Genomic DNA, 12,654 nt, shown 5'->3' on the forward strand with positions numbered 1-12,654 from the left:
TAGTTTGTGGCCGCCAAACCTCATCCGATCTGCTAACAAGGCGTGCTTCATGAGAGCGTAATAGCTGTGAAGAGCAACGCAACTACGCCCATCCAAAGTTAACAAGATTCTTCATACGTACGGACCACTTGATCAAGGAACCAGTGCCTCTGACAACAATCGCACTGTTCTCCTTATCGCTGTGTCATTTATAGCTGACTAGCCGCGTACCTGGCGCTGTCGGAGTACGTATTTATTCCGATTTTATATTATTCCACCTATTCCTCCCTTCGCCATTTCCTTATTCACCCCATCTTTGTCTGTCTCCTCCACCACCTCTCTCTCTGTTCGCATCGTCTACTCATTCTCCTACTCTCTCCTTTTCTGTCCACCTCTTACTGTTCCGTGTCTCTGGCCATCTCCTTCTCTTTCTCTATCAATTTTTCTTCTCGCTTTGTCCATCTCTTCCTGCCAATCTCTGTGTTTGTTTCTTCCTCGCCTTCCTCTGTCTATCTGCTTCTTGTGTCCATCTCCTCCTCCCTAATTCCATCACCTCCTCCTCCCTTATTGTCTAACTCCTCTTCCTCCTTTCTATGTCTATCTCTTTTTCCCTCTAGCTCTGTGCAACTTTTCCTCCTCCTCTACCTGTTCCACTCCCTTCCCCACTCTCTGTCCAACTGCTCCTCTATCTATTCCTCCTCCCACTCTCTGTTCATCTCCTCTTACCACCTTCTCCCTGCCTATCCCTTCCTCCCCTGTCTCTGTCCATCTCCTCTGCCCTCCTTCTGTTTATTTCCTCCTCCCCTCTTTCAGTTTCTAGGCGCTTCAGTCCTGAACCGCGTGGCTGCTATGATCGCAGGTTCGAATCCTGCCTCGGGCATGGGTGTGTGTGATGTCCTAAGGGGACTGATGATCTTATATGTTAAGTCCCATAGTGCTTAGAGCCATTTGAACCTCTTTCAGTTTATCTCCTTATTTCCCCCCCCCCCCCATATGTGTCCATTTTCTTCTCCCCTCTTCTGTTTCTACGTAATCACCCCACCCCAAGAGTGGATCCTAAATAATATGTGCAAGAAATTTCAAATTTAGTTGAAACTATTCCAGGGGCTTGAGACGAGCTTATTACCCGTGGTTCTGCCCGCTTATATAAATGTATTTTACATACATTTGTAAATGTACTTCTCTCCTATCTCTAGTGAATTTCTCAATGCAGTTACATTTTCACGCAACTCAATGCTTATGACGTCTTCCCGCCTGAATTGTATGCTGTACAATGATAAAACTTTGCAGGTACATCCACCGGTAGATGTGACAACTGTCTGCGAAATCTTCCGAGAACAGAGTTAGTAGAATGAGGTGAGGGTCATGCATGATACGGCTGTTCGTCACGCATCTCAATGTTTTTGACCTCAAATCTCCTGAACTATCTGCCGTACAATGATATATTGCTCTTGGTACATTCAGCAGCATACGTGGATACTGCAAAATGTGTTGCGAGTACATTTACTAGCAACGAAGTAATAAATTTAAACCTTTTGCATGATGCGGCAGTTATTGACGTACCTCAGTGTTTATTACGTCACATCTCCTGAATTATCTGTCTTACTATACATAATTTTGCTGGTCCATTCAGTGTTATATGTGAATACTGTCTGCGGATTGTATCGCGAATACCGTTAGGAATAAAGAAATAATAAATATAACCGTTAGCCTCATGCCACAGTTTCACGACAAGAACACCGAAAATGCGATAATGTAATAAGCGATGAACTACGTTCCTTTCACCATCTTGTGGGGATTATCAGCGATAAAAAGTTTCGTATCGATTTGAAATTATGCATAAAGTTTGTTGTAAGTCACTAAGTCCTCTCATTTCAAATACTGGGTTACTAAAGTATGGGAATTAGCAAGTTTTGATCTACACTGTTTTTCACCCCCACTCCCATCCCTTTCATAGGTAGAATGTTCTTACCCCACAGCAACCAAACTAACTGATATGTGTACCAAAATTGGTTGAAATCGGTCGGTGGTTTGGGAGGAGATGTGGAACGCAAATACATACATACATCAATTTTTATAGTTTGTATGGATTACGTAATTCATTCTCAGTTGCAGTTTTATAAACCATGTGTGTTAAGTGCCACTATCGTTCCTACAAGTCCTAAACTGGGAATTACTGCTGACAGAGACTCCTAGTTTTAAAATATTTAGCAGCTCTCAAAGAATCTTTGCTTTGTCCTCTGCTGAAGATGTGACTCCGAGTAAATAAAAAAGCAACAGACCAGAAGAAGGCACAGTGCGTCGTCTCGTATGCATAATTCAGAACTGTGGTAACGGTATTACGAAATTTGCGACACCAGTATAGGAGGGTAGCACCAGCAAAAAAGAAGTATAATGAGCTGGTTCAAAAACTTTACAGAAACAGGTAGTGTCAAAGACTTTCCTTGAAGCTGACGTCCCTTCTGTCTCAAGTGCCTTTTAGCATACAATGGTCTAATCGTCCAAGACTGTAGCCAAACCATCGTCATCTACAGTATGCATTCGCGTATTCTGTGCTGTCCTGAACATCTCAAGCGCCAAAAAATTAGGATTCAGGGGCTCCGAAAACGCAAACGATACACATGAACACATCCGTGACAGTCCAACATTGTTAAACATAAGAATAACCACATCATATGTTTGTAATCATTTATTGTGCTGCGGCATATTTTGTCCTTTGAACATCTTCAGGTTGCCGACAGTTAAACAAAACAGGAAATTGTGCTAAAGCTACAGAATCTAACAAATAAAATAGGTAACCCGCATTGATAAGTGTTATATTAAATCCTCACCGAGTTGGGCTAAAGTCATTTCACAAATGGTGTGGTCGCCGTAAGCAATGATAAAGACAAAATACCAAAATACTGAACGTAAATATTCTACCGACCTCTTCGAGGAACTCTGGTGGGCAGACAAGACATGCTGCGTCAAGACAGGACCGCACCATGACAGAAGTCAACATGTACATAGAAAATTTGGCATCTGTCCAGTGTGATAGTCGACTGTGCGTCTATAATCGTTACAAGCAATGACGAAACTTTCTACATTTACTTCTACAACGATATTTCGTAAATCATCAAAACACCTTCGCAATAATTTTCTATTACTTTTATCTCGAACAGTGCGCCGTAAAAACGAACACCTGTATCTTTCCGTGCGAGCCCTGATTTCCCATATTTTATTATAACGATCGTTTCTCCTTATTTAGGTCGGCGTCAATATAATATTTTCGTATTCGTAGGAGAAAGTTGGTGATTGAAATTTAGTGAGAATATTCCACCACAACGAAAAATGCTTTGCACCCCAAATCCTGTATCATGTCAGCGACAATTTCTCCCCTGTTACCCTACAACACAAAACGTGTTTCTCGTTTTTGAACTTTCTCAATGTACTCCGTTAATCTTATCTGGTAAAGATGCGAGAAATGAGAGCAGTGAGAAACTTAACATCAGGATTAATAGTTACGAAGTAGCTAAAGTTAAGAAATTCTGCTACCTCGTCAGCAAAGAAACCAATGACGGACGGAGCAAGGAGGAAATCAAAGGCAGACTCGCACTGGACTGTGGGAAAACCGGAACAGAAGAGAATCGAAGCATTTGAGACGTAAAGCTACAGACGAATGTTGAAAATCAGGTGGACTGACAAGGGAAGGAAAGAGGAGGTTCCGCGCAGAATCGAAGAGGAAAGGATTATGAGAAAAACACTGACAATGAGATGGGACAGGATGAAAGAACATGTGTTAAGCATCAGGGAATGGCTTTCATGGTACTACAGGGAGCTGTAGAGGGCAAAAACTCTAGAGGAAGACGGAAATTGGAATACATTCAGCAAATAAGTGAGGACGTAGGTTGCAAGTCCTAATCTTAGGTCAAGAGGTCGTATTGCCCTCCCCACAACATTTTCTATGTATTATTTCCAATTTAAGTTGTTCGTAATTGTAATTCCTAAGTATTTAGTGGAATTGAGGGCCTTTATGTTTGAGTGATTTATTGTGTAATCGAAGTTTAACTGTTTCCATTTAGCACTCATGTGGATGACCTCACACTGTTCATTATTCGGGGCCAATTGCCAATTTTCGCATCATACACATATCTTTTCTAAATCGTTCTACAATTTGTTTTGATCTTCTGATGACTTTACTAGACGATAAACGGCAGCATTAGCTGCAAACAACCTAAGACGTCTGCTTAAATAGTCTTCTAAATCGTTTACATAGTTAAGGAACAGCAAAGAGCCTATAACGCTATCTTGGGGAACGACGGAAATCATTTCTGTTTTACTCAATGACTTTCCGTCAGTTACTGCGAACTGTGACATCTCTGGCAGGAAATCACAAATGCAGGTACATAACTGAGACGATAATCCATTAGCACGCAATTTAAAACAAGCCGCTCGCGTGGTACAATGTCTGAAGTCTTCTGAAAATTTAGAAATACGAAATACATTTGAAATTGCTTGCCAACAGCATTTAGCACTTTGTTTGTGTGAAGAGCTAGTTCTGTTTCACAAGAACAATGTTTTTTAAATCCGTGTTGACTGTGTGTCAATTGACAGTTCCCTTCGAGGTAATTCATAATGTTCGAACGCAATGTACGTTCCATAATTCCCCTACGTATCTACGTTAATGATTTGGGCCTGTAATATAATGGATCACTCCTACTACCTTTCTTGAATATTGACGTAACTTGTGCAAATTTCCAGTCTTTGGGTACAGAACTGACATTAAAGAAAGCAAAGTTAGTTGAAACTACTGAAAAGTAGGACCGAGGAAAAGTTAACAACGCAATTATGCAGAAACTGACAGGTGACAGCGCGTACACCAAACTACAGCGTCATTTGACAGCTACGACAGCAACTGAATACTTATAAAGCATAGTAGCAAAATAATTATGTACGATATATAATAAAGACAATTGTGATTCCACAGAACGATCGTAAGACATTAATAACGTAGCTACAAAAGATGTATTGACTTTGAGAAACTAAAAGAGGTCAATCTAACAAACTGGTGGTTATTGCATACTGTTAATAAAATTACACGTGAAATGTGTTAGTTAGATGTAGTCATTTACATTGGAAGAGGACATACACCAGTGGTTACACTAAGCTGTATCCTCATTCCGCTGATAACGCCATACGACTTATTAAACAACTGCAAGCAACCTGAAGATTTGCAAAGAGAAAAAACCACTCGTAAAACAATAAATATTTAATAACACATTTGAGGTGGTTTTTGTTAATCATTAACAGTGTCAGCTGTGGTGTTCGACATGATCAAGGTCATTCCCAAAGTTTAATTTTTGATGTGGCCTAATGAACGATAGGACGATATTTCAATTCGTCTTGGGAGAGAAAATCGCAAAGTGAAATGATTTCCTGGACCCCTGGAATAGTTTCTGCTACCACAGATTGAAGATCTGCGGTCTCCCATTAGAGATCTAGCGTGCAGAATGTGCTGGGTGACAAATTTTCTGAGTGATGGAGGGACTGTGATGGTCTCTTCGCATAGCCCCTGCGCTCTCAGGGTGTCACACAATTAGATATTTTATTTGTGGGGTTATGTCAAGAATCGAATGAAAGGAATACGAGTCTGCTATCCTTCGCCCACAAATCAATGAAGCAATCCGAATTGTTGATGCTGTAACGCTGAGTCGGGCGTGGGCAGCACTTTAATACTCCGTGATTGTCTACGGCGACGAGTAGGGCGCACATTGAATTTCTGACATAACTGAACTTAGTGATCTGCTAGACTTTTTTTCCAACATACCGCAGTGCTCTGTCATTGTTTCGAAGCTATGATTTTCTGAACTGGTAGCAGGACATTATGGACACCATGGACAGCTGATTACCGATTTCGACATCTATGGGCCACCTTCAGCACAGTTGTTTGGTGCAACAAGTCTGGTCCCCCTCTGTGTAACAAATGGAAACCGAAGGAAGTCATACCTTAAGCTCCTGCAAGATGAATCAAGCCCTCAAGTTGAACGTCGATTAGTCAAAGCTTATCACAGGGAAGTAGTTGAAGAGAGAGGACTGCATTGAAGCCACAGTAATTGGAGGAGCTAGGATATGAGTCACTAACCGAAACGTATTCTGCGTTTACGGTTTACAAACGAACAGGTAAACCATATTCAGGTCTGCAGTGGCAAGGAAAGAGGGCAATAGTGTTCAGTATCAGGTTTCAGATACTATCAAACATCAGTCTATGTAAATTAAACTGTAAAGGTTAGTTTCCACATAACCGTAAAACTCCGAAAGATCGTCGATTGCTTTGACATTTTGACACAACTGAAGCGCCAAAGAAACTGGTATAGGCATGTGTATTCAACTACCGAGATATACAAAAAGGCAGAAGACGGCACGGCAGTCGGGAATGCTTACATAAGATGATAAGTGGCCGATTGCTGTGGCCGTGCGGTTCTAAGCGCTTCAATTTGAAACCGCACGACCGCTACGGTCGCAGTTTCGAATCCTGCCTCGGACATGGATGTGTGTGATCTCCTTAGGTTAGTTAGGTTTAAGTAGTTCCACGTTCTAGGGGACTGATGATCTCAGATGTTGTCCCAATAGTGCTCAGAGCCATTTGAACCATTTTGATGATAAGTGATTGGCGCAGCTGTTAGATCAGTTACTGCTGCTACAATTGCAGGTTATCGAGAATTAAGTGAGTCTGAAGGTGGTGTTATAGTTGGCGCACGAACGATGGGACACAGAGTCTCCAAGGTAGTGATGATTTTCCCGTACGAACATTTCACGAGTGTACCGTGAGTGTCAGCAATCCGGTAAAACATCAAATGTCCGACATCGTTGCGACCGGAAAAAGATCCTGCCAACGACGATTGAAGAGAATTGTCCAATGTGACAGAAGTGCAACCCATCCGCAAATTGCTGCATCAACAAGTTTCAGCGTGCGAATCATTCAACGAAACATCTTCGATATGGGCTTTCGGAGGCGAAGGGCGACTAGTGTGTTCTTTATGACTCCAAGACACAAAGCTTTACGCCGCGCCTGGACTCGTCACACCAACAATGGGTTGTTCATGTCAAGAAACGTGTTGCGTGTTCGGACGAGTCTCGTTTCAAATTATAACGAGCGGAAGGCCGTGTATGGGTATCTCATGAATCCATGGATAACACGTGTCAGCAGGGGCTGTTCAATCTGGTGGACGTTCTGTAATGGTATGGGGCGTGAGCAGTTGTAGTGATATGGGACCCCTGATGCGCCAAGATAGGACTCTGATGGGTGACACATACGTCTGATCACCTACATCGATCATGTCGACTGAGCATTCCGACGGACTTGGACAATTCCAACAGGACAGTGCGACAGTCTAAACGCCCAGAATTGCGTTGTCGTGGCTCCAAGAACACTGTTCTGAGTTTAAAAACTTCCACTGGCCACCAAATCCCCGGACATGTATATTATTCAGCATATCTGAGATGCCTTGCTGAAGAGATCTCCGAGCACTTGACCTCTGACGGATTTTTGGACAGCCCTTCAGGATTCACGGTGTCAGTTCCCTCCAGCACTACTTCAGACATTAGTCGAGTCCATGCCACGTTGTGTTGCGGTACTTCTGCGTGCTTGCGAGGTCCCTACACGCTATTAGGAAGGTGTACCTGTTTCTTTTGCTCTTCAGTGTAATACCCGCGTGATTTTATATACCTACTGGATCTCCATATAGTACAGGAATAAATGAGTTATACACTCCTGGAAATGGAAAAAAGAACACATTGACACCGGTGTGTCAGACCCACCATACTTGCTCCGGACACTGCGAGAGGGCTGTACAAGCAATGATCACACGCACGGCACAGCGGACACACCAGGAACCGCGGTGTTGGACGTCGAATGGCGCTAGCTGCGCAGCATTTGTGCACCGCCGCCGTCAGTGTCAGCCAGTTTGCCGTGGCATACGGAGATCCATCGCAGTCTTTAACACTGGTAGCATGCCGCGACAGCGTGGACGTGAACCGTATATGCAGTTGACGGACTTTGAGCGAGGGCGTATAGTGGGCATGCGGGAGGCCGGGTGGACGTACCGCCGGATTGCTCAACACGTGGGGCGTGAGGTCTCCACAGTACATCGATGTTGTCGCCAGTGGTCGGCGGAAGGGGCACGTGCCCGTCGACCTGGGACCGGACCGCAGCGACGCACGGATGCACGCCAAGACTGTAGGATCCTACGCAGTGCCGTAGGGGACCGCACCGCCACTTCCCAGCAAATTAGGGACACTGTTGCTCCTGGGGTATCGGCGAGGACCATTCGCAACCATCTCCATGAAGCTGGGCTTCGATCCCGCACACCGTTAGGCCGTCTTCCGCTCACGCCCCAACATCGTGCAGCCCGCCTTCAGTGGTGTCGCGACAGGCGTGAATGGAGGGACGAATGGAGACGTGTCGTCTTCAGCGATGAGAGTCGCTTCTGCCTTGGTGCCAATGATGGTCGTATGCGTGTTTGGCGCCGTGCAGGTGAGCGCCACAATCAGGACTGCATACGACCGAGGCACACAGGGCCAACACCCGGCATCATGGTGTGGGGAGCGATCTCCTACACTGGCCGTACACCACTGGTGATCGTCGAGGGGACACTGAATAGTGCATGGTACATCCAAACCGTCATCGAACCCATCGTTCTACCATTCCTAGACCGGCAAGGGAACTTGCTGTTCCAACAGGACAATGCACGTCCGCATGTATCCCGTGCCACCCAACGTGCTCTAGAAGGTGTAAGTCAACTACCCTGGCCAGCAAGATCTCCGGATCTGTCCCCCATTGAGCATGTTTGGGACTGGATGAAGCGTCGTCTCACGCGGTCTGCACGTCCAGCACGAACGCTGGTCCAACTGAGGCGCCAGGTGGAAATGGCATGGCAAGCCGTTCCACAGGACTACATCCAGCATCTCTACGATCGTCTCCATGGGAGAATAGCAGCCTGCATTGCTGCTAAAGGTGGATATACACTGTACTAGTGCCGACATTGTGCATGCTCTGTTGCCTGTGTCTATGTGCCTGTGGTTCTGTCAGTGTGATCATGTGATGTATCTGACCCCAGGAATGTGTCAATAAAGTTTCCCCTTCCTGGGACAATGAATTCACGGTGTTCTTATTTCAATTTCCAGGAGTGTATATACAAGAAATAAAAATGTATTACAATATATTTACAATGATTAGCCAGAACATTATGACCACCTACCCAATAGCCAGTATGTCCACCTTTGGTATGGATAACAGCTGTGACCTGTCGAGGCATGCAGACAATGACGCCTCGGTAAGCCGCTGGATGGAGTTACTACCACATCTGCACACTTAGGTCACCCAATTCCCGCAAATTCTGGGGAGCAAGGCGATGAGCTCCGATGCCACACTCGATCACATCCCAGATGTGTTAGATTGGTTTCCGATCTTGTGAGTTGGGGGGAGGGGAAGCACGTCTATTGTAACTCGCCACTATCTTCCTCGAACCAATCCATCACGCTTCAGGCCTTGTGACATGACGTATTATCTTGATGAAAAGTGTGGCTATCGTCACTATATGTGATCGTCATGAAAGGTTGCACGAGTTCCACTGGACCCATGGATGCCCCCTTGAATATACCCCAGATTATAATGGATCCACCGTCGTCTCTCTCTCACAGTACAAGTGTCAAGGAGCTGTTCTCCTGGAAGACGACGGATTCGCTCCATCCCATCGGCATGCTGAAGAAGGTATCGAGATTGATCAGACTGTGAACGCTCTCCCACTGCGCCAACGTCCTGTGGCGTTAGACTTATACCCATTTCAGTCGTACCTGCTAGTAGGGGGCCACAGGGGCATAATCTCATTTTGTTAGTGGAGGTTGCCTACATCAAGGGCAGGTAAGCGATCAGGGGCAAACATATTGTTCTCCTTTAATTGACAGGTACTTAACCTACTGTTCTCCTTTGACTGACAGGTATTTAACTTACTGATCTCCTTTGATTAATAGGAATTAGCCTATTGTTCTGCGAAAAGGATCGTTCCTTTTGATTGACAGGTGCTTAACGTATTGTTCTCCCGCCCCCACCCCCTCCCCCCAACCTCCGCCCCCTCCCCCCTCTCTACTACAGGTACACTTTCAGTCAGAGTTACTGGAATAGCCCCTCTCACTCTTATCAATTTGGTTAATTAAATTGATCAATTAATTAAGCTCTCCCCCTCTAGTAAACCCCCCTCCTCTCCCACCCTACCTCCTGGAAATTGGTGGGAAAAAAATTCAGTTGATCGATAATTTGGAGGGAATTCAATTGTAGTGTATGGAATATTGTTTAAACAATTTAGACATCGAAACTTCCTGGCAGATTAAAACGGTGTGCCAGACCGAGACTCGAACTCAGGACCTTTGCCTTTCGCGGGTAAGTGCTCTGCCAACTGAGCTACCCAAGCATGACTCACGCCCCATCGTCACAGCTTTAATTCCATAAGGCACTGTGTGGAATATTGTTTATTTAAATAATTAGGGGAATCAAGGCAGTGTATGGAATATATGAAAATTGGTGGAGAGGAAGGATCCCATAATAGGAAAGTCAAGGGTATATTGTTTATTTATTTAAAAAAATTCAGTATATGGGGTTGGATTTTTGTTGCTCTTCGTTCTCTGCTGTTTTGAAACATGTAGGTCTTGTAAGAAGTAATTACATGGGGCAAACATGTTGCATATCGTAATGTCGGGCGTAATGTTTGGGCCTTTGTCAACACTTAACCGATTGTTCTGTTAAGTGGTTTTCCATGTCATCCCCTTTTCCTTACATTATTGTACCACCTTTGATACCAAATTAAGTAACCAGTTATGTCCTCTCACCATTTTCTGGTACACTTTTCGAAATTTGCATGCTTTTGAACGCCATTTCTGGCGCATTCTTCTTTGTCACCCACCCCCTTAATCTACTGTACTCCGTTTCACATAAAAATTATTAAATTAGTTTAGTGTTCTCCACTAAACGTGCTGTTCTGCTCCATGTCACCGACTCATGCACTTAACTATTGTACCGCTAACACCATGTAGATGTAAAAAATTTATGCAAATTAATTGAATCGATACTCTTCACATGTATGGGGTAGTTCTTTTTAGTTCACAGCATCCTACTGGACAGTCAAATCGATGGAATATAGTTTAAACAAAAGATCGCTAGTAAAAAACACATCCCGTACTCGACACCCGACGCCTATGTCGTTGACTCTGCAGATGTCCCGCCAGTCCCCACGAAGTGATGTCGCAGTCATCAGCTGCCAAATGACTAGTTGGTGTCAGTTCAGGTCCTGCAAGTATGAGGCGGCAGCATCTCTTTCATACTTGACACCCAATAAATTGCTGTCGAAATACTGTTCACCTAGGCACCGTTGCTGGCGTGTTGATGCATATCTGCAGTGCAGGTCCAGCGCCAAGAGAAATGTTCCAATGATCCCAAGAGTAGCACATGGTGCGTTTTTTCTAGCGATCCTAAGGGGACAGCCCATTCGTTATTCAATTTACCCATGAAACTGGTGCTGCTGCTGCCAGGGTGGGTGCACCGTCTGCCATTGTGTTCTGTAGACGACAAATTCAGTGGCAAAATTATATTGCACAGTTTGCTGTATTGCACTGACAGTTAAACCTCGCTAAAGTAGTCTGCATATCATCAAATACATACAAGACTCAGAGGAATATTGAGAGTAAAGAACATATTTACCATTGTAACTACAATTAAATAATGCAATTGCTGCTGAAGTCTGATACCGATCGATGTGCGGGTAATGTCTCCTCTTGGTGGCTGTGGTTCTGGAACGAATGTCAGTATCTATAGCAACAGAATTTTCCACGTAAAAATCTTTCTCATGCCCTCACGGTTATCGATGCACTGAATCTATACATAGCTCATGATAGGAGATACACTCAATTTTTCTTATCATGCCACAACATACGGCACAGTAACATTACACTGCAATATATATACACATTTTACATAAACAGTGCAGTTATGTTTTATATCCATACAGCACCCAAAGAAATTGTGGTATGCCTACACTCACAGTGGCTAGGTATCTTGATTCTCCTCAGTCCTAGGAAATTATTTGACAAAGCCTTCGTATCAGAGGTTCTGGAAGATACTACATCCTGCCAAAATTATCTCAACAAGTGTTATGAAGAACAGGCACCCGGCACTATGTGATAGTGAATATAGCAGCAGCGGACATGTGTTGATGTACAGTAATCAACATCACTATCGATAGACCAACAAGGAAAAATCGAGGGTACGCTTAGCACGTCCAGTTGAACACTTACATTGCTATATTGTGCAGCTGTTTATGAAATGCAACTATCACAACTTGCATTTGGATATACTCCTCAGGGCATTTAAATCACATTCATCATGTCCATTCTATCCTCTTTTATGACTAGACATATGTAATTTCTTTTTTGCTTTTATGTGAACAGTAGTTTGATTACTTCCCACAAACGTAAAGGCGTTCAAGCAGCAGCATGTGCACCAACAATTACACCTTGCAAAGTGGCCTACAGATTCAAATATATGGAAAGACTCTTACTCAATTACACTACTCTTCCACTGAGGACAAGTGATTGAATATTAGAGCGTGAAACCGATCTACAACCTAGCAATATATCACTGCATACTGT

The sequence above is a fragment of the Schistocerca piceifrons genome, chromosome 6 (genome assembly GCF_021461385.2).
Source record: "Schistocerca piceifrons isolate TAMUIC-IGC-003096 chromosome 6, iqSchPice1.1, whole genome shotgun sequence".
Classification (NCBI taxonomy): Eukaryota; Metazoa; Arthropoda; class Insecta; order Orthoptera; family Acrididae; genus Schistocerca; species Schistocerca piceifrons.